At 46.2% G+C, this 23,348-nt stretch overlaps 1 protein-coding gene across 4 annotated transcripts in view; it reads left to right on the top strand.

Annotated features, from left to right (window-relative positions):
- Positions 1–23,348, top strand: part of LOC144773669 (uncharacterized) — a 105,701-nt gene that overhangs the window by 27,936 nt on the left and 54,417 nt on the right. For 2 of the 4 annotated variants that reach the window (XM_078658818.1, XM_078658819.1), the window contains 2 exons: positions 4,029–4,075; positions 4,219–4,276. The exons of the other annotated variants lie outside the window; for them this stretch is intronic. The gene's annotated coding sequence lies outside the window, so the exon portion shown is untranslated. The remainder of the gene's footprint in view (positions 1–4,028; positions 4,076–4,218; positions 4,277–23,348) is intronic. 4 annotated transcript variants of the gene reach the window in all.

The raw sequence follows: 23,348 nt of genomic DNA, 5'->3' as shown, positions 1-23,348 counted from the left end.
TTCTGGAACTCTCTACCTCCTGCACTTCACCTTCTCTCATCCTACGCCCACTTTAGGAAATCTTTGAAAACTTGGCTCTTCTCGTTGGCGTATAATTAGCTTACCTGATCTGTACTGGACAGCCTTCCCACCCCAGCGCCAAGAAACCGTAGGTGTATGTGCGCTTTACAAGCTCTATTTATCTATTTATCATATCGGTAGGGTGTGGTACGCCAGAGTGTGTGACGCATCCCTCGGTTGGGTGTGGTGCGCCAGACTGGTGCGCCAGACTGTGTGACGCCAGAGTGTGTGACGCATCCCTCGGTAGGGTGTGGTACGCCAGAGTGTGTGACGCGTCCCTCGGTAGGGTGTGGTACGCCAGAGTGTGTGCCGCGTCCCTCGGTAGGGTGTGGTACGCCAGAGTGTGTGCCGCGTCCCTCGGTAGGGTGTGGTACGCCAGAGTGTGTGCCGCGTCCCTCGGTAGGGTGTGGTACGCCAGAGTGTGTGACGCGTCCCTCGGTAGGGTGTGGTACGCCAGAGTGTGTGCCGCGTCCCTCGGTAGGGTGTGGTACGCCAGAGTGTGTGCCGCGTCCCTCGGTAGGGTGTGGTACGCCAGAGTGTGTGACGCATTCCTCAGTAGGGTGTGGTATGCCAGAGTGTGTGACGCGTCCCTCGGTAGGGTGTGGTACGCCAGAGTGTGTGTCGCGTCCCTCGGTAGGGTGTGGTACGCCAGAGTGTGTGACGCGTCCCTCGGTAGGGTGTGGTACGCCAGAGTGTGTGACGCGTCCCTCGGTAGGGTGTGGTACGCCAGTGTGTGACGCGTCCCTCGGTAGGGTGTGGTATGCCAGGGTGTGTGACACGTCCCTCGAAAGGGTGTGGTACGCCAGAGTGTGTGACGCGTCCCTCGGTAGGGTGTGGTACGCCAGAGTGTGTGACGCGTCCCTCGCTAGGGTGTGGTACGCCAGAGTGTGACGCGTCCCTCGGTAGGGTGTGGTACGCCAGAGTGTGTGACGCGTCCCTCGATAGGGCGTGGTACGCCAGAGTGTGTGACAGGCGTTTCCTTTATGCCGTGTGCACATGCCCGCTAAGTAGATTGCCATTAGGGTTGCAGGCAGTGCATGGATCTCCATTTCAGCACAATAGCGAGTCTATCGGTGTTGTTGGGGTTTTTGGTTGTGCCTCTGACCCGGGGCGGCGGGAGTCCATTGTTTTAGGCGCGGCCCAACCGCTGACATAGCACAACAACCGCCAGGCTCAGAGGCCTAAGCAATGCCGTATACTGCTCGGGGCAGGGCTGGTGGGCTGGAGCCTGGCGCATCTCATGTCATTGATTGCCGATGATGGACAGTCGGGGATGGGGTTGGTCCCGTTAGCTGTCACTGGCATTGGAAACAGCCGTAAGCTGCGAGAGGAAGTGGCTTGTTCATCACAGGTGCCTTACATAATACACGCCACATAATTACTCTGCTCAATGCAACATAAATACACCCCACATACCACTCATTAACACATAATTACAAGCCACATAATTACACTCTACTCAATGGAACATAAATACACTCCACATAAATGCACTCCACAAATACCACTCAGTGCAACATAGTTGCACGCCATATCATTACACTCTACTCAATGCAACGTAAATGCACTCCACATAAATGCACTCTATGCCACATACTACCAATCAACATAAATGCACTCCACACCATGACACAATTTCACTAAGCATAATTTCACTCAACTCCACAGTTCCAGGCCACACAATTAAACTCCACACATTTCCAATACACACCACATAATTACACACCAAACAACATATTTCAACTCCACAATCCACAACGTACCTCCAATCCACACCATATAGTGGCACCACCTGAGCACCAAACATCACTCACCTCCACCATTTTGCATTAGCGCACCACCTAAGCATCACGCCAGTTTGCCCTTGGAATCTGCCTTCTGTTGATTCCAAGAAACCGGAAGACCGGAAACAAGCATCCCAGGATGCTTGTTTCCGGTCCAGGGAAGACATGGCTTGGCGGTTCGGGCTGGACTGTTCCCATGAGGCACAGGGTCAGACTGATTTGCATATAGCCATGTCCGAACTGGGGTGGCTGAGTGAACTAGAGAATGGTGATGGATTAAACCCAGATCAGTTGAATGGGGGTGAGTGTTTGATTTGCTCAAACGCTCCGTCCATCATCCCCTTTTGTATTGATCTGTTGATTCTCCCCTAGTGTCCGTTCGCTGCTCGTGTTTTAAATAAATGACTGTTTTCCAACCTCCACTCCCCTATTATTTATGTCCTGCTCCCCCATAACAAAAACAATTATAACAAACCAGCATGACAACAGGCCGGAAGAAGTTGCCAGCAGTGCAAGTACATAAAAACTAGAAGACATTTTTTATGTTAAAATCTATTTTTAATCAGGTTGTTTAGTTGTATATAATGTCATCTTGGTTTATGTAAAGGTAACAAAAATGCCTAACACTTTTTATTATAACTTTTCAACATGATGCACAGCAGCCACAATGCACAACATAGCCAAAAGTTTTGGCTAAACACATAAGGTCCCAAAGGCGAGACCTATTGGCTATGTCACTGCTTGTTGTGATGTTGCTGAGGGTCAAGGAGTGACAAACACCACTCGTCAGTGGCTGCTCTCTGCTGAGGAAGCCTCCAGCTGTGAAGCCCCTTAGCTGTTGTGGGTGTGTACCATCAGAAGTCAGTGATCTTGTGATGTAGGAGTCCTGCCCTCTGTGGATGGGCAACAGTGGTGGGTTGGCTGGGTTCAACGTAACCTTAAAGTCTGGGTGACTTCAGCTAAAGTCAGAAAGAGTGAAGATCTCAGACTTGTGTTTTAAATGCTATTCCGTAGAAACCTGCCCTGTAGGAAAGAGGATTATTATTTGAGATGGGGTGGGTCCAAGTTTTCCTCTCAGAGGATATGGCCACCCCATGCTAGACGTCACACAAGTTGAATAACATAAACCAGTGCCCGATACTTGGACACAAAGTCAGGCTTAAATTACGGTTATGAGTAAAGTATTTAACCCCTTTACTGCTGCCCCAAATAGTGCTGTGCCCTTTTTTGGCTATTTGGGACTCCACAACTTTTCTCCACATAAGGTATCCATACCAAATTGGAGTCCTTTTGTAGGTCTTGCCTGAACCAGCGCATGCGCTTATCTGCAAAACATTTAGTTAGGGCTTTTAAAAGTGCTGCCACACGGTCTAGCACCTGCGTGCGCATTTTTACCATAGTTTTGCATTTTTCAAACAGGTACCCGATTTTGCTATTATTTGTGCTCACAACCTACTCTCGGGTTATGATGGAAACCAGAGTGAAACCCATGGGTCATCCAGGAAAGGTATAGATTTCTGAAAAGTAGACAAAATACCAAATTCAGCAAGTGGATATATATGTAGATCCCTCAAGGTTTCCCAGTGCAGCTGTCTAAATAAATTAATACTGGAAATGAGCAGGAAAAATGGCAATTTGCAACAACGTTTTCATTTGTAACGTTTTGTCACAATGGCCGATTGTCAAGAGTCTTAATTGAAGTTTCCCGGGTACAAACATTCCCAGCGCCTCTCCGAGGCTCCCTCCACATTCACTAGGTATTAATCTGGAAGTGTGAAGGAATTCCGAGGGGGTAAAGGGGTATGGGACAGAGAAGAGACAGCTTGGTCTTCTTAGACTGATGTCCTCTACAGCTGCTTCTAACTTGCTTCAGGCACTGTATACACTGTAACATGCAAACAAAGATTACTTGAGTCTAACTTGATTTTAACCCACAATAATATTTTTATGTGCATTCTTTTCTTTACTCCTATGCTACCTACCCAAAGGAGACCGAGCTACTGCCCCTCTCCTAAAAGGATATTTTGTAGCGATAGTTTTAAACACACCTCAGTTAAAACGGTGATGACGTTCTTATATCCTGTAAAGAAAACCAAACAATATTTCCTACTTATTTACTATTTTCTCTGTTATTTATTTTCTTTTTCTTATTAACCTATCTTTCTTTTTCTTTTGATACTACAGGTTTTTTTCGAGTAGGTGATGAACCCCAACAGAAACAAAATATTCAGGTAAGGTTGATTATCTATGAAGTACTGATACACTCTGTATTTTCAATGAGGCTGCTAATATATTTACAAACTGTGTCTGCTGCTTGAAACATGTAAACTATGAACAAAACAAATTGACTTTTCTTTGCTTTTTTTCCATAAAGTTACTTGAGTGACTTGGAACTTCTCTTCGCAGACGCTGTGCAGATGACCTTGTGACTGGTATGCTCCTTCTTTTTTCACGAACTGACTCAAGAAATATTTTTAGTATGTCTTTAACTGCTAAGGATAAACGCATAGAAAACTAACTACGCCGGTGAAGAAACAAGAGTATTTCTCCTGGCTACACTTTCACTGACGCAAAGGAAAATTCAAAAACACCTCTAACTGCCTTAACTGTCTCAGTGAAGTGCGCGGTACTCAGAGCCAGCGCGAGCCTCAGCTGTGCTCAAGGGCTCGCACAAATCACCCAGAGAATGCAGCGCCAACCTCAAGCTAAACAGACACCATGGGGAACCGCCTTTTGATTAAAGCGGTCCAAGATAGATCACCATGTTTAAGGGCACCAGAAGCATTACTGTGCCTTTTGCGCAAGTGGACAGAGATCGTCCCCACAGACTGGCCAACTTGTGTGCCTAGATTAATGGCACCCATTTACAAAAGCAGTATACATTTACGTCTGCTAGACCCTTCTGGTTACTTGGTTGTAGGTTCCTCCTAGCACCCAAGGTACCCAGAGCCAACACGTGCGCTAAAGTGTACAACAGGTTTTCATTGTGTACTCAGTATAGGCCATTTCATATGGAGAGTCAAAATGGATATCAAGGAAAGCTACGGATTTCTGAAATGGACCCAAGCAATGGAATTTAGGAGCAGTAGTTATTTGTACGTCTCTGAATTTGTCTATACATGTACCAGCATATGACTTAGGGGATATTTTTCCAAAATATCTTCTTTCTTACACATTACATTTGGAAGGCACAAATACAGCGAAATCTAATTGATAATAAAATGTTGTGCTGTTCTATGCTCTCGAATGTCTTCCGATAAAAATGGTACCTCACTTGTGTGGGTAGGCCTAGTGCCCGGAACCGGAAACAGCCCAAAAAGCAACACGGACACTTCACATTTTTCCACTCAAAACTGACCCTTTTTAGGTCGAGCCTAGCGGCAGCGCGCATGCACTGCTCGCTCTGCGAGGCATGCTGTAGTAGAGTATGCTGTGGAAGCCTCACCCACGCTCCTCCCATATTTTTTATTGGCCCATAACAACTGGACCTTTTAATTGGCATGTGACATAGTGGGCTTTATCTAGGGGATCAGCAGTATTGTGTTTATGGTCACTAATGGGGACAATGGCTGATGCTATTTTTTTGTATTTGTATCCTCAGCGCGGCGCCCGCTTTGGGGACACCACACTTCAAGAACACGGTGCTCTGTTTCTTTGGTTTTTTAAAAACTTTAAAACTGCTTCAAGGACACCTCGCTCAGTTTTAAAGTAAAAGAGAAAGAAAATGAGCGCAATGTTTTAAACTTAAACAAGCAATTGTAATGCAATAGGTCTTGCATTTACTCGCGTTTAAGCTTTTGGAATTGTAAATGACAATGCCTTTTATTTATGTTTTATAACATTAAAAATAATAGACATTGTAATTTACAATGCCAATAGCTTAAACACATGTAAATGCGAGACCTATTGCATTGCAAATGCTTGTTCCCCAGTGTGGGTAGCTATGGATTTTGGACCCTACCTGATCAGGCACCTAGGGAAACCTAGCAAACATATATTTTTTTGTAAACTGGACACCTTAGGTAACCCAGTGTAGGGTGGCTTGCGTGGTTGTCACCAGTTTTTGTATACCTAGAATCCCTTGCAAGCCTCAAACTTAGACTAAAAAACACAGGTTCCTCACATTTCAGTGATGGAGAGTTCTAGAATCTGCGGGGAGCCACAAACTTCTTTCCACCCACCTATCCCCGAAGTCTGATAAAAAGGGTACCTCACTTTTGTTGGTAGGCTTAGTGCCCGTGATAGGAAACAGAAAATCACATTTTCCCACTCAAAACTGACCCTTTTAATTTTTGCACAGTGGGTAGCTGTGGGTTTCGGATCCTAGCTCACTCTGCACCAAGGGAAACCTAGCAAACTTGCGCATTTTTGAAAACTAGACACCTGGAGACAGTCCGGGCACGGTGACTTGCGTAACTATCTCCATCTCACCCGTTTTTTAACCCATACTACCTTGTAAACATTAACCCTTGACTAAAAACACAATTTCCTCACAAATCTGTGATGGAAAGCTCTGAAATCTGCGTGAAGCCTCAAACTTCCTTCCACATAGCATTCCCGCAAGCCCCCTGATTAAAAATTGTACTTGTATGGGTCGAGCTAGTGCCCGCAACACAAAACTGCCCATAACGCAAGATGAATACATCACATTTTCCCACTTAAAAAACGGATCCTTTTTTTGCAAAGTGGGTTGCTGTGAATTTTGGACCTTGGGTCAGCCAGCACATAGGAATCCTAACAAGGTTGCACATTTTTGATAACTAGACTAAACTCCTCATTCTTTATCCTCTAGGCAGTGCCGCAGCTGCATCTCTTTTCCCGGTGTTAAGTCCTCATTCTTAGTCCTCTAGCCAGTGATGCTTCTCTGGTGCCACTGGTAATTTCTCATCCTAAGTCCTCTAGGCAGTGCTGCTAGCTGCTACTTTGGTCCCGTTGGTAATTCTCACATTTTAAGTCCTCTAGCCAGTGCTGCGGCTGTGTCTCTGTTCTCAATGGTTATTCCTTATTCTAAGTCCTCTAGGCAGTGCTGCATCTGTGTTTCTGTTCATACATCCACTGCACTCCAAACCAGAACATATAGATAAAAGACATTGTCATTTACAACGCCAATAGCTCTAACTCTGACAAATGCAAGACCTGTTGCATTGCGAATGCTTATTTTGGAAAGTGGGAACTTGTGAATTTTGGGCCTTCGATCAGCCGGAACGTAAAGAAACCTAGCAAACGTGCACATTTTTTAAAACAAGACACTTGAGGTAATCCAGGGAAGGTGACTTGAGTGATTCTCAACAGGTTTTTATACCCAGAATCCCTTGCAAACCTCAACTGATGACTAAAAAACGAATTTTCCTCACATTTCTGTTATGGAAAGTTCTGGTATCTGCAGGAAACCACGAACTTCCTTCCACCCAGCATTCCCGCAAGTCTCCCGATAGAATCTTTACCCCACATGTGTGGGTAGTCCTAGTGCCCTCAACAAAAAACTAACCAAAAAGCAACATGGATACTTCACATTTTCCCCACTTAAACTGCCCCTTTTTTTGGGAAAGTGGGTAGCTGTGAATTTTGGGCCCAAGCTCAACCGGTACCTAGTAAATCCTAGTAAGCTTGCACATTTTTGAAACCTAGACATCTGGGGAAATCCCAGGGGTGGGAGGGAAGGTGCCTTGCGTGGCTTTCACCAGATTTCTTTTTAGGTCTCGCCTGCCAATGCGCTTGCGCATTCGAGCTGGCGAGAGATATAGGGGCTTATCCAGAGTTTAACCAAACTGGCGATTGGATGCAGTGCACGTGAACACAAGTACGTGCAATCTTGCCACATGCACTTTTTTTAAGTTCTTTCATTGGCTCGTCACTTTAAGTCCTCCCACCCTCTCCATCTCGCGCCTCACGCTGATCACCCCCACTTGCTCTCCAGCACGCTATCATGCATCCCCCAGCCACCACACTCATTCCACAGCCTCTCTCACATTGTCTCTCCACTTAGTCCACGCTCTTTTCAGCTGACTCGTGCACCTCACGCTTATCAACTCCCCCTTGCTCTCCAGCATGCTATCATGCATCCCACAGCCACTACACTCATTCCACAGCCTCTCTCCCATTGGCTCTCCACTTAGTCCACGCTCATCCTACTGCCACCACACTCATTCCACAGCCTCTCTCCCATTGGCTCTTCACTTCACAGCCTCTCTCCCATTGGCTCTCCACTTAGTCCACGCTCTTTTCAGCTGACTTGCGCGCCTCGAGCTGATCACCCCCCCTTGCTCTCCAGCACGCTATCATGCATCCCACAGCCACCACACTCATTCCACATCCTCTCTCCCATTGGCTCTCCACTTAGTCCACGCTCTTTTCAGCTGACTCGCGTGCCTCGCGCTGATCACCCCCCTTGCTCTCCAGCACGCTATCATGCATCCCACAGCCAACACACTCATTCCACAGCCTCTCTCCCATTGGCTCTCCACTTAGTCAACGCTCTTTGAAGCTGACTCGCGCGCCTCGCGCTGATCACGCCACTCCCACTGCATCCATCCATTCATCCATCCATACATTCATGTAACAAACACACTACATCCATCCATCCTAGTACATCCACCCCACTGCATCCATTCATTCATCTGACTATCCATCAAACCATTCATCCCCCTACTCCATACATCCATCCACACACTCCAAGCATCCATCCAGCAACCCACTTAATCCATCCGTCACCCCACTCCACCCATACACCCATCCACTCACTCCATCCATCCCCTCTCCATCCATCAATACATCCATCCATTAATCCCCCCATTCTATCCGTCCATCCCCCACTCCATCCATCCATCTATACTCTGTCTCTCTATTGCCCTACCTGCCCTACCTGTATTTATCTTTCACACTCACTCACTCTTATCACCCTCACTATCCATTGCATCACCACAGCATCACTTATAGCCACCACAACATTACTATACGCTGCATCCATCATCTCAACCCATCCATCCATCTATCCCCTCACTACAAACATCCATCCACCTACAATAATCCATCCATGCAAACACCCATCCCACTGTATCCATACATCCATACATCACACAACATCAATCCATACATCCATCTCAATCCACACATCAATCCCACTCCATCCATCCATCCATCCATCCATACCACTTCATCCATCCATCACACTACTTTTTTTTACAGTAACACAACTGTCACAAGAGGGATGGCTACCTTTAGTTAAACATACTCGTCTAAAAATATAACGAAACACACAGGCTCTCTCCCATTTACCTGACTACTTATTTAAACACTCCCTCTCCAGCGTGCGCATGCTCAATGGTATTACTTTACATTCAGACTCCAGACTTGCACTTGCATTCAAAAATATTTGTCGGCGTTATTAAAATAACGTTTCCTTTATATAAATTACCACAACAAAATAATTATGCGACGCCACATTATAACTACACACCACCACAATATAACTCACAACACACACAGCAACACTCAGCAACACCACACCATCTCTCAGCAAGAATTTTTTTTTCCTGAAACAATTACATTACAAACAGTAGAGGAGAATACAAATAAAAAATTAACAAACAAATAAAATATCTCCATTATGTAGTACCACCAACAATACCAAAAAAAAAGGGCCAAATTACAAACACTCAAAAAATACAATTACGCCAAAACTTAACAACTGATAAAAAATCAATGAATTCATGCAATGAAGGACCAAATAACACGCCTAAAATAAAACCCACTCAATAATAACTTACTAACGAATCAACAACTCATGGAATTCTATTTAAAAGGCCAATCCTGCACATACGCCAAAGAAAATGATCAAGTTAGCAACAAAAAAAACATTAAAAGACGAACGGAAGTAAAACAATCATGTTATTAAAATACAAGACCAATACTGTACATACGATAACAGAAATAATAACCCAACACCTACAAAATACATACCGATTTAATATAAGCATGGCAATACTTTAATACATAAAATTATTAATACATAACAGCTCATAAATAAAGGTAAATACTATTTACAAACACAAAATACTTAAGCAAAATAAGAAAATGTATAATATTTACACATTGACAATAACTTTAAATCAATACATTGCTATACATTACATAAAAGTACATTAAAACATTGCACATTCACAATTTAGAAAGTTCAATACATATTTAACTATATACTAAGTACATCGCTAAAGCAAAATAAAGGCGCGATACACAAATGTCGAACATTACTATTAAACAGTCATACAAATAAAAAATAATCTCTACAAAATAAATAATACATTCACATAATACATTATATAATCTTACATTATAAACTTACCTGTCAAGCGACGCAGGAAGAAGACCGGAACAACAACACACCTTTCCCAAACGAAAGTTGCCTAAAATCTGGGAATTTCCCAATTGACGTAGTCAAACGCAACGCTACGTCACAAAACGTAGCGCTGCGATTGGAGACTTCACTAAAACACTAGAACGCTAAACACAAACCGTAAATCACGTAAAGGAAACACATAGCGTCTGCCATTTAAAAAAAAAATACTTTATAAACAACGTTACAAAACAATACATTAACACACATAACACATAATTAACAAATATATAAATACACACACATGTTACAAAAAAAATACATGCGACACACTAACACTCACACAACATCACATCTGACAAATACAATAAAACATCACACACAAAGCATAACGCCACAACATATAATACAGTAATAACAAACATCTACACAACATCATTAATACACACCATCACAGCAACACACCAACTCAACTCTGCAACACCAAACCAACACTCAGCACCACCACATCAACAGTCAGCAACAGCACAGCACCACTCACAACAAATACAGCATTACTCACCATCAAAACAGCAACACTCAGCTACACCACAGCAACACTCAGAAAAACACATGCATCATTAAACACAACAACATCACTGTACAACACCACAGCAACACTCAGCACCAGCCCAGCATCACTCAGCAACACACAAGCATTACTTAGCGCAACACCAGCAACACTCCGCACCAACACAACATCACTCAGCACCACACAAAAAAATAAAAAATTTGCATCAATCCGCAAAACACCTGAAACAATCAGCAGAACAACATTAAGAATAAACATCACAACATTTACAATGTGAACAACTGCATCAACACACCACCACTCAACTCCACCACAACATCACTCCGAAATAAACAATAAAAATAAATAAATAACACGAAAAAAACAAAAATTTCAATCTTGCTGTCACTCAACCGCCCTCACTCTACTACTCTAATACCCTCACTCTACCAACAACAATCTACCACTATACCGCACTTACTATACCGCTCTCACGCCCTCACTCTACCTCACTCACTCTACTGCCCTCACTCTACCAACATCAATCTACAACTAACGCCCTTCCTCTATCACTCTATCACCCTCACTCTACCGCCCTAACTCTACCACTCTCACTCTAACACCATCACTATATGAATCTACCTCCTTCATGCCCTCAATCTACCACCCTCACTCTACCGCCCTCACTCTACCGACCTCACTTTCACACTCTACCGCCCTCACGCTCTCACTCTACCACACACACTATACCTCACTACCACCCTCACGCACTCACTCTACCGCCCTCACGACCTTCACTCTACCATCCTCACTATAACACTATGCCGCCCTCACTCTACCATTCTAGCACCCTCACTCTACCGCCCTAACTCTACCACTCTACCACTCTCACTCTAACACCATCACTATACGACTCTACCTCCCTCACGCCCTCAATCTACCACCCTCACTCTACCGCCCTCACTCTACCGCCCTCACCCCACCGACCTCACTTTCACACTCTACCGCCCTCACGCTCTCACTCTACCACACACACTATACCTCACTACCACCCTCACGTACTCACTCTACTGCCCTCCCTCTACTACTCTAACGCACTCACTCTACCGCCCTCACGACCTTCACTCTACCATCCTCACTATAACACTCTACCGCACTCACTGTAACACTATGCCGCCCTCACTCTACCACTCTATCCCCCTCACTCTACCACTCTACCGCCCTCACCCTACCACTATAACGACCTCACTCTACCACCCTCAATCAACCACTCTACCAAACTCACCCTAACACTCTACCGCCCTCACTCAACCACCCACACTCAACCACCCACACTCAACCACCCTCACTCTACCACCCTCACTCTGTCCCCCTCATTCTAACGCACTCACTCTAACGTCCTCACTGACTCTACCGCACTCACCGCACTACCGCACTCACTCACTCTCTCTACAACCCTCACTCACTCTATCGCCCTCCCTCACTCAATCGAACTTCATCACTCTGCCGCCCTCCATCACTATACCATCCTCTCACTCTATCGCCCTCCCTCACTCTTTCACCCTCAAACACTCTATCGCCCAACATCACTCTAACGCCCTACATCACTCTATCACCCTCCCTCCCTCTATCGCCCTCCCTCTATCGCTCTCCCTCTACCGTCCACCCTCTATCGCCCTTCCTCTATCTAACATCCTCCCTCTATCTATCTATCGCACTCACTCTATATATTGCATCAACATAGCATCACTCAGCAGCACCACTGCGTCACTCAGGGGCACCACACATCACTATGCGCAACAACAGCATCACTGAACGCCACAGCATTACTTGTAGCCAAAACATCACTGAGCGCAACAACTGGTTCAATTATTTTCTAGCAATGTTTGAAACTTTATTACAAATGTCTGAAAAATATATTAAAGGTTTTCACTTCTGTTCATGTTAAAACATTTTTATTTGTCAGGTCAATACATGTAAGACAGGGGAAAACTATATATTGTACCTTTACCAATGCTATACATGTAACATGTGATAATTTTATAACTATTGTCATTTCTAAAAACTTAATTAATACTTTTATATTTTGCACACAAAAAACATTTTCCACGGCAAAAGCTCAAACTTTTCTATTGCGAGACCTATTGCATTTCCTATGCTTGTTTTTTTACCCAGAATCCCTTGCAATCCCCAAACTTTGACTAAAAAGCACATCTGAAAGCGACAATTAGCTATAGATGCCTTACCTTTAGAATTACCCCCAGGCGTCAGACTGGATCTGAAGAATTTTTCATCAGCAGTACCCCTGTGTGTCAAAAGGTGGTGTCGGTCGGCTCGGCATTCGTCCTGGTCGGCGGGATGCCGTCGCAGCAGCTAATTAGACGCTTCCCTCGCACGCTGATGTCAGTTATTTCTTTTTCCGCGCCAGCCTTCGAAGAACCTGAGAGAGAGGTACCTCCAGTCAGTTTTTAACTGACTTTTTTGCGACTTTTGTCGACACCGTTTTTGAGTCTTTCGACTCCTGTGCACATTAGGGATGCCCATTTTCAAAGTCGGCGGTTCCTGCCGAAAGCTGATGTCAGTGACGGATCCGCACCGCTTGTGCCTGTGGTGCCTGGAACGCGACCACGCCCCCAAGTCTTGTTCCGACTGCCGGACCATGAATTCGAAGTCTTTGCGGGAGCGGTCCCGAAAGCTTCTCGAGGCCCGGCAGTCCGCTCTGCGCCGTTCAAGTTCCCGGTCGCACGGGAGGTCGAGGGACCGGTCGCGGAGCCACCACCACCACCACTCGTCTTCGAATTCTTCTCACTCCTCATGTAAGCCGAAGCACGAGAAGAAGTTGAAGAAGCATTGTCGCTCTTCGACTTATCCCCATCCTTCAACTGACGCGATGAGGGGTGCCGGCGGTGCCCCACCCGCGGCTCCGCCTGCGGAGCCCGAAGGGTCAGCTCAGTTTCTTTTCCTGGAGCTGGAGCGACCCCTGCCCAGCTTCAAAGCTTTTACGAAGTGATGCATGCAACCTTTGGGAAACCCAACTCTGCTGGCGTGCCTTCGGGCCCGCAGACTCAGCTGAGAGCCCTTGGCCTTCAACGCCAGCAGCTCCGGCCTGGCACCGCAGTGTCCCCTTGGATCCGCATCGGCTTTGACCGATGCCAGATCTGGTGCCGACCGCTACTTTTGTACCCCTCGTCTACCCTGTGTTCCTTTCAGGCCAGATTGGCAACCAATGGAGGGTGATGCATGACCCACCGTTGTGGGTCTGAGGGCCAGCGAGCGGGCCAGTTCACCAACCGCCCTTGCCCTCAGCAGCAGCATCCAAACCCTCCTAGTCTGACCTTTCAGGACCACCAATCGTCAATGGCCGGCAGGATTCGCCATCCTCTCCCACTGGCGCACCAGCACGATGGACAGGTGGGTTTTGCAGATAGTCTGACGGGGCTACACCCTCCCCTTCGAGACTACCCCTAGCCATGCTTCCTCAGTACCATCGCATGTCGGAGGATCATCTGGTCATTCTCCAACAGGAAGTTACGACTGTCTTGGCCAAGGGAGCCATCGAGCGAGTTCCTGCCCCAGAAGTAGGTCGCGGTTCCTATTCCCACTACTTTCTGGTGCCCAAGAAGGACAAAGGCCTGTGTCCTATCTTTGATCTCAAGAACGTCAACTGCTTCCCCCGGAAGGCGAAGTTCAAAATATTGATGCTAGTTCAGGTCCTGTCTGCCCTCGACCCTGGAGACTGGATGGCAGCGTTGGACTTGCAGGACGCTTTTTTTCACATCCCCGTACTGCCAGCTCTCTGGTGTTACCCGCAGTCCATGGTAAGCCACGAGCACTTTTAGTTTACTGTGCTCCCCTTTGACCTTACCAGCGCCCCTCAGGTGTTCATCAAAAGTGATGGCGGTGGTTGCAACTCATCTGCGCAGATCAGGGGTTCCAGTCTTCCCCTATCTCGACGACTGACTGTTGAAGGCGGACTCTCCCCAGGCAGTCGTCTCCCACCTCCAGACTAAGGCGGACCTCCTGCACTCGCTGGGGTTCACTATCAATGTGCCAAAGTCACACCTGACTCCCTATCAAAAGCTCCTTTTCATCAGAGCAGTTTTGGACATGATGCAGTTTCGGGTTTATCCTTCTGGGCAGCGAGTCCAGGATATTCGGGCTATGATTCCGATCTTTCAACCTCTATCCCGGGGTTCAGTCAGAATGACCCTGAGGCTGCTGGGCCTCATGGCCTCCTGCATCCTGCTGATAGATCATGCCAGGTGGCATATGCGGGCTCTGCAGTGGGACCTGAAGTTCCATTGGGCACAGCATCTGGTGAATCTGTCCAATTGCATTCAGATCTTGGAGGGCACTGCACGGCAATTGCAGTAGTGACTAACGAACTAGGATTGGGTCAACGGCAGATCCCTACCCTTCCCCAACCAGAGTACACAGTGGTGACGCACGCATCACTTCTGGGGTGGGCAGCCACATGGGTGAGGTGGAGATCAGAGGCCTTTGGTCTCCGGCCGAGTCCGGGCTCCACATCATCCTTCTGGAGCTCCGGGCGATCCATCTTGCACTGAAGGTATTTCTTCCCTCTTTAAAAGGGGGAGTTGTGCAGGTGTTCACGGACAGCACCACTGCCATGTGGTACTGCAAGAAACCGGGCGGGGTGTGGTCGTGGACCCTATGTCAAGAGGCTCTCCGTCTCTGGACATTGCTGGAACATCAGGACATATCCCTGGTGGTTCAACACCTGGCAGTTTCTCTGAATGCCACGGCGGACAAACTCCGCCGCAGTTGCATGATGGCTCACGAATGGTGTTTTCACTTAGACGTGGCGCAAGGTCTCTTTCAGCAGTGGAGAGAGCTCGGCGTCGCGAGTGGAGTTGCGGTATTGTATACGTCTTTCCGCCTATACCACTTCTGCCCAGAGTGCTGAAGAAGATCAAGCGCAACCAGCCCAAGTCATCCATGTGGCTCCGGATTTTGTACTAAGAGTCTGTGTTAGACCTGGTTCCATTGGCATGAGTCTCCATTAAAAATGTTTTTTACTGATTGCCTCCTCTTGTTTTGATATGTTTTGCTGGTTTAGATGCTTTGGGCACTGTGCCACTGCTATTCAGTGCCACAGTGCAAGTGCTGCCTGTGTTAAATTTATGTTTTGATTAGTGACTCCATGATTGACTTATTTGATTTACTGTCAGACCCTAGTATCGTGCACCGCGTGTGCCCGGGGCCTGTAAATCTAATGCTGTTGGTGGGCTTGCAGCACTGATTGTGCCACCCACCGAAGCAGCCTGTAAAGTGTAACTAGGGCCTGCCACTGCAGAGCCCCTACGTAGTCTGAGACTGCTGTGTCGACTTGGCGAGAGCACCAACTCTCTGGTCCTTGAACCTTCCCTTTTCTGCATATGTCACCCCTACGGGTAGACGTACGGGCAGGGTGGGTTGTATGTAAAAGGTAGGCCATGCCCTGGTGTGTGTGACCTGACCTGATCGTGAATTACAACCTATTTCGTTTTTCGCTATTGCAAGGCTACCTGTACCCATAGGCCAGAACGGGCTGTTTGATTATAACATCTTATAACCGTAACTGACTTGGGGGACGAGGTAGATATTCCAGTTTAGTGTGCCTCAGCTCAGAATGATAAAATGCATCCTTTAGTGAAGTTAGTTTTAACATTCTGGGTTTGAAAATACCACTTTTAGAAAGTAGGTATTTTCATGCCTAACCATCCATCTGGCCTCTGCTAGCGTGTGTATTGTATGTCTGGTTTTGTGAGTGACAGGGTCTGGGGGGGCTCCAGGAGACAGGGTGAGTCAGCACTAGGCTGAATAGGCCGATCTACCTGAAGAGTGGTGGAAGGAGTAGCACCTGGGCCTGAATAGAGCTGTGCCTGCCTTCCACAATGCTGGCTCCACCTCCTGTGGTGCGTCTGATGACCCTGGCCTACTCTGACACCTTAATAACCACCCCACTCCTAGCCCTAAGACCTGCCCGTCCAGCCCTTTGTGCACTGGCAGAATGCACCCCGAACTGGTTTGCACTAGTTACAGGACCCTCTGCCTTCAGAGGACAAAGGATTTTGGAGTATAAATATGGGGACCCAAACCCCAAGAAGTTAGATCACTTCTGGGAACACAAGACAAACCTTTGCTGAGGAGAAGAACCGAAGGAAGCTGCAGGAGTTTGGACGCCCCTCTGCCAGTGTGCTGTTGTTGGGTTGGCCTTCAGTGGTGTCTTCATTGCCAAGGAAAGGAGAAGTTTTACAGAACTTCCATCATCTTGCAGAATATTTCTCCAAGGGCTTGAACTGAGCTTGCCTCCTGGTTGAAGTCTCAGGGATACATACAAAAGACTTCACCCCTTCTGTTTGCTTGCTTCTGGAACTTGCTGTATCAGTCGCTACGGAAGGAATCTGCAACACCAACGCCAGCGAACGCCGCCGCAATCTGCATTGAAGTCATGAGCGCTGCTCTGACTTGTACGCGTAGTCCGACTCCTGCTTCTGTGCCGTATCGACTCTGAAACCGACATCATCGCGAAGCCGATCCTCGACGAATGTGGCCAAGAACTCATCGACATCGTTACATTGTAAGGAACCGTGGTTTTGGCGCCAGATCAAAGTCACCTCCTCTCCGGTCAGGAACTGACGCCTCCCCTTTCTGCGCAAGCATCCAGGACACTGACGCAGCATCTCCCCCGAAGAAAGGAACCGACTCTGCAACGTGCCAACAACACCGCTTCTTCCCGACGGTCTGAGCTGTCTTTGTTTCGCTTTCCAAGGTACTGTTCTGTGGGGGTCTGTTTTAACTCCGGGCGAGATGCTGCGCACCTCGCGATCCTCGCCGTACTTTGGGAACCCTTTGACATCGTGATAACTCCAGTTAGGGTTATCTGTTGCTAAAGACTGATTAGGTGAATTACCTATTTTTTAATTACTTTTACCATCGTGAAGTATTCATTGTGATTACAGTATTGAGGATTTTTGTCATTTGTGGTCTTGTGATAAGTCTATATAAAGAATACTTATTTATACAACCCGGTGTGGTAGCACCGCTTGGTGAATAAATCCAATCAGTGAGAGGGATAAATAACTCTCTTAGGGCCAGATGTAGGAGCCAAAATACCGGTCGGTAACGGCCGATTTCGGCCGTTACCGACCGGTATTTAAGAATTGGCATGTAGGGGCCCTATTTTACCGAATCGGTAAAATACCGAATCGGTATTTTTACCGATTCGGTAACTGCAAGATGTAGGTGGGACTCTTCTGAGTCCCACAGGCCTTACAGATTCGGTATTTTACCACCCAATCCAATTGGGTGGTAAAATACCGAATCCAGGTGTGCATGCACATGTGTACATGTGTGCATGCACACCTATGCCATGTGACAGACAGACATGCCCCTTGTGCCTGTATTCGGGGTGCTAGAGGGTGTCAAAGTGACACCCCCTGCACCCTTGAAGAAATCAGTATTTACCGAATCTGTAAATACCGATTCGGTATTGCCCATTGATTCCTATGTGCTTCAAGGCCCATAGGAATTAATGGGCAATACCGAATCGGTATTTACCGATTCGGTAAATACCGATTTTTACAGATTCGGTAATTCAATTACCGAATCTTCCTAAATCTCCCTCCTTCATATTTACCGATTCATAAATACCGAATCGGTAAAATTCGGTATTTATGAATCGGTAAATACGCTTTTCCTACATCTGGCCCTGAATGTCCTTATATATACGCTGAGTCTTGGTGTATATTTCAATGCTTATTTAATATTCCTTTTAGAAAAATTCAATGATAGCCAGCCAACGCTTTTCGTTCTGAAACAGAACTTCTTCAGGGCTGTAATGTTAAAAACACATAAAAAGACAGAATTGGTAATATACATAATGTAACACAAATATATACATCTAATCATATTTACAAAAGTATAACCACATATAAACATACAATAGTCACATGTCATATATACAAGAAATGTATCTACAATAGACATTTTCACTTATTGTGAAGTATAATCAAAATGATTATCATTACTAATCACAATGTTAGAACACCCATAGTGTATTTCATTCATAAGGAAAAGATTTTTTTTTTTTTAAAAAAGGTATTCTTTACATTTCCAAGACTCATTTACAGCAACCTAAAAACGGTTATTCAATGATAACACAAGGAAATATTATGACATTTTCATCCCAATCAGTCAGAAAATTTCATCTAAAGAGCGAAAAGCTAATATACCAACTTATTTGTATAGAGTAAAGATACCAGATCTTGACATATATTTCATAGTGCTGTTTCAATAAAGTTTGGTAGCGAAAAAGAGGGGACACGGCATACGTCATGGCTCAAAATACGAAAAATAAAGTCAGGCAGAGACTAATGACCAAGTATCGAGTATTACAGACCATTTGACATACCCCATTTGTTCGTATCTAAATCTATAGCAACAAATGGAAATCCGACCATATTCAAATATACAAAAAGCACAAGTATGAAAATAATATTAATGAACATGTAGGGTTACATACCAAAAGTTGTGTCAAGCGCGGTCTAATCCAAAAAGGTCATTTATATCAAACAAACTGAGGCACACCCCATGTTAAGAGTGGTGTACACATTCCATGGAGTTATCCATCATATGATAATTGTGTACGTAAACAAAAGTTTTCTCAATATTATGTCGTTATATTATGGCATGAATCTGACTGCAAAAAAACGCAAAGAAGCGATTTTTAAAAAAATATATAGAAACCCATAAACAGTTCTAACAATTATTGGAATACATCAGTTCAATTGGGTAGAGAACATCGCAAAGCCAAAGAACGGCTTAAGCAGATAAAGATATTGAAATGACAATGTAAACATAAAGGTATGTGAACAAATGCATACCTTAAATTTCAATTCTGTATGTTTCAAGATATGGATAAATGTTCAAAATCCAAGACTAATGATTATTTCCAAGGTAGTAACCTATGTCGGAAAAATTGCAAAAAGGAAATATCAGGAAAATATAGCGGACAGTAACCAACTATATAAAACATGTAACCATGTTACTTTATTGGCCCTCACTCTATTTATCTATCTGTCGCCCTCACTCTATTTATCTATCTGTCACCCTCACTCTATCTATCGCCCTCACTTATTTATTTATTTATTTATTTATTTTAAGGTTTTATAGAGCGCGAACATGACCCGTGAGGGTATCAGAGCGCCTTACAGATTCAATAGAGTAATACAAGTATGGCAGGACATAACAAACAAAAACAGGAAAAATTAGTACGTAGGAGAGCTTACAGAATCAGGGGGGTCATAGGTGGGACGGGGTAGCATACAAGTACTGTACATTGAGGGATAGGATAAGCTATAACAGCAGGACAAAAATATTACAGTAAACAAAAGAGTAATGTACAAGGACGCAGGATAAGGCAATAGTCTCTCGGGTGGCTGTGGGAACGAGTTTAGCCATGAGAAAGGCTTTGGCCTCTTTTTTGAAGCGTGCAAAGGAAGGGATTTTTCTGATGTCGGGAGGGAGGGAGTTCCATATTCTTGGTGCAGTCCCGGTGAAAGCCCGATTGTAGGTTTTTATTTTCCTGAAGCATGCAGGCCGGAGTAGGAGGGCCTTGGTCGATCTTGAGTTTTCGGATAACACAAGCTTCTGTGCAAGATACTCAGGGGAGTTCGAGTGTAGGGCTTTGTGCGTGATGCATGTCAGCTTGAGGTGAATCCTAGCCTCGAAGGGGAGCCAGTTTAACGCTTTCAAGTGAGGAGTGATGTGATCGAATTTTTTGGAGCCTGTAAGTAGTCTGGCGGCTCCGTTGAGGCAGGCTTTTAAGGGTGCCAGCGAGATCTTAGGTAAGCCAGAGAGGGTGGAGCAACCATATTCTAGTAGAGAGATGACTAATGATTGGACTGCGAGTTTTAGGTCTGGAGCGTCTAGAAAGGGTTTCAATATCCATAGGTAGCTCAGGTGGAATCTGGCTGATTTGGCCATTGTGTTGATGTGGTCTCGCATATTTAGGTTATAGTCCAAGGTAATTCCCAGCGATTTGGCTGAATTCACAATGGTCGGGGAACAGTTCAAGACTGTGATGGCTTTAATCCATGTCTGGATATCAGGGTTGTTCTTGGGCGGGGAGATTAGAAGGAACTCAGTTTTCTTAGCATTGTTGATCCCTGAGGGACTCCCACCGTGACCACGGAGGTAGCAGACAGTTCGCCATTGACTAGGAATCTCTGAGATCGGTTATAGAGGTAGGAACTAAACCAGTCGAGGACTGTGCCATCTAATCCCATCCTGAGATTGAGGCGTTCGAGTAGCATCTCATGGTTGACCGCGTCGAAGGCCGATGATAGATCAAGGAGGATCAGGAGACAGGTTTTGTCTTGGTCAAGGGCTTGAAGAGCGTCATCAACGATGTGGAGCATGGTGGTTTCGGTGCTGTGCTCCGGTCGGAAGCCTGATTGGCAGTCATCGAGTAGATGGAAGCTTCCCCAGGTGCGCGCTTGGCCTCGCACACCACCATCAAAGGCTTCCGCTCCCCCTCACTCACACCCCATCCCCATATACTCCTTTCCTCCCTCCCACTCGCTGGCTCCCCCCCCACCCAACCAGGCTCTTGAAGCGCGACGCTTCACCAGCGCTTCCCTCCTACTCGCTCACTCCCCTTCTTCCCCCGCCCCCACCCCCATCTGACTTGTTTTTTTTGTGATCGCGGTTACTGAAACCCAAAACTTTTATCTGACCAAATGAGCCGCCACATTTCTTTCCATCATCCTTTTGCAGTGTTTACTGCTTCCATAGATAATAACCGTAGTAGCTCCGACTCCCACACACAACCCCACACACAACCTCACACACACACCCACACACACCCCCACACACACACCCACACACACCACACCCCCCCACACAAACAAACACACACACACACAATCCCACACACACACACACACACAACCCCACACACAACCCCACACACACACACACACACACACAACCCCACACACACCCCACACACACCACCACACCCCTTCACACACACCCACACACACAACCATCTATCGGTCTATCTATTGCCCTCACTCTATCGCCCTCATTCTATCGCCCTCAGTCTATCTATCTATCTATTGCCCTCAGTCTGTCTATCTATCACCCTCACTCTATCTATCAACCTCATTCTATCGACCTCACCTATTGTGTTAGAACAAACTCTCTGAACAAGCCGGATTTCCTACAATGCATGTTGTGCAGTGGAGCATGAAGCTTCCCCAGGCGCGCGCTTGGCCTCGCACACCACCATCAAAGGCTTCTGCTCCCCCTCACTCACACCCCATCCCCATATACTCCTTTCCTCCCTCCCACTCGCTGGCTCCCCCCCTCACCTAACCAGGCTCTTGAAGCGCGACGCTTCACCAGCGCTTCCCTCCCACTCGCTCACTCCCCTTCTTCCCCCGCCCCCACGAGTAGATGGAAGTTGTTGATGTGGTGACTTAGCTGTATTTGTACTCACTTTTCCAGCATTTTAGCCAGGAGCGGAATGTTGGAAATTGGTCTAAAGTTGTCTGGGGAGGCTGGGTCCAGCGACGGCTTTTTCAGAATGGGTATGACTTGGCCTGTTTTCAGCGAGGTCGGTATCGATCCCTGTCGTAGGGAGGCATTGATGATTGCAGTCCAGCTGGGAATGATGGATTTGGTAACAGTCGCGAGACAGTTTGAAGGGAGCGGGTCATTGAAGTGGTTGTTGGGGTTCAGGGAGGCAAGGATTTTTGCGACAGAGACTTCATCATAGGGTGCAAGGACCATGGCGGCAAAGAGGGAGGAGGCAGAGGGTCAAAGTTCGGAGGGGGGAAGGAGGCGGCCTTGAGTTCAGTATCTAAAGTTTTGATTTTGTTTGCGAAAAATGAAGTGAAATCCTCAGAGGAGATGAGAGACTTGGGGTTTTCTTTCGCTGTTTTGGACAGTTTGTTCGATTGGAGTTTGACCATCTCAAAGAGTTTGCGAGGTCTGTTCTGGGCATTTCCTAGTTCCACTCTGAAGAATTCATTTTTTGAGTTGACGATGTTCTTGTTGTAGATATTTCTGGCCTGGCGAAGAAGTTTTAGGTGATCTGTCGAGGGGTGCTGTCTCCAGATTCTTTCATATTGCCGGTGGGATCTTCTCTCATCATTGAGATATCTATCGTATCGCCCTCGCTCTATTGCCCTCACTCTATCTATCGTATCGCCCTCACTCTATATGCCCATCTATCTATCGCCCTCACTCTATCTATCTATCGCCCTCACTCTATCTATCGCCCTCACTATCTGTCTATCTATTGCACTCACTCGCTCTATCGCCATCACTCTATCTATCAATAGATTGCCCTCCCTCTATCTATCTATCGCCCTCCCTCTATCTATCTATCGCCCTCCCTCTATCTATCGCCCTCCCCCTATCTATCGCCCTCCCTCTATCTATCTATCGCATCCTCACAGCATCACTCAGCACCAACACAGAATCACTCAGGGCACCCCAACATCACTCAGGGGTACTACAACATCACTATGCGCTACCACAGCATCACTGAACACCACAGCATCACTCGTCACCACCACATGACTCCCTGCCACCACAGCATCAATCT

Source organism: Lissotriton helveticus, chromosome 8, assembly GCF_964261635.1.
Source record: "Lissotriton helveticus chromosome 8, aLisHel1.1, whole genome shotgun sequence".
Lineage (NCBI taxonomy): Eukaryota > Metazoa > Chordata > Amphibia > Caudata > Salamandridae > Lissotriton > Lissotriton helveticus.
Note: the sequence above shows the minus strand (reverse complement) of the source record. Positions and strands in the feature narration are given on the sequence as shown.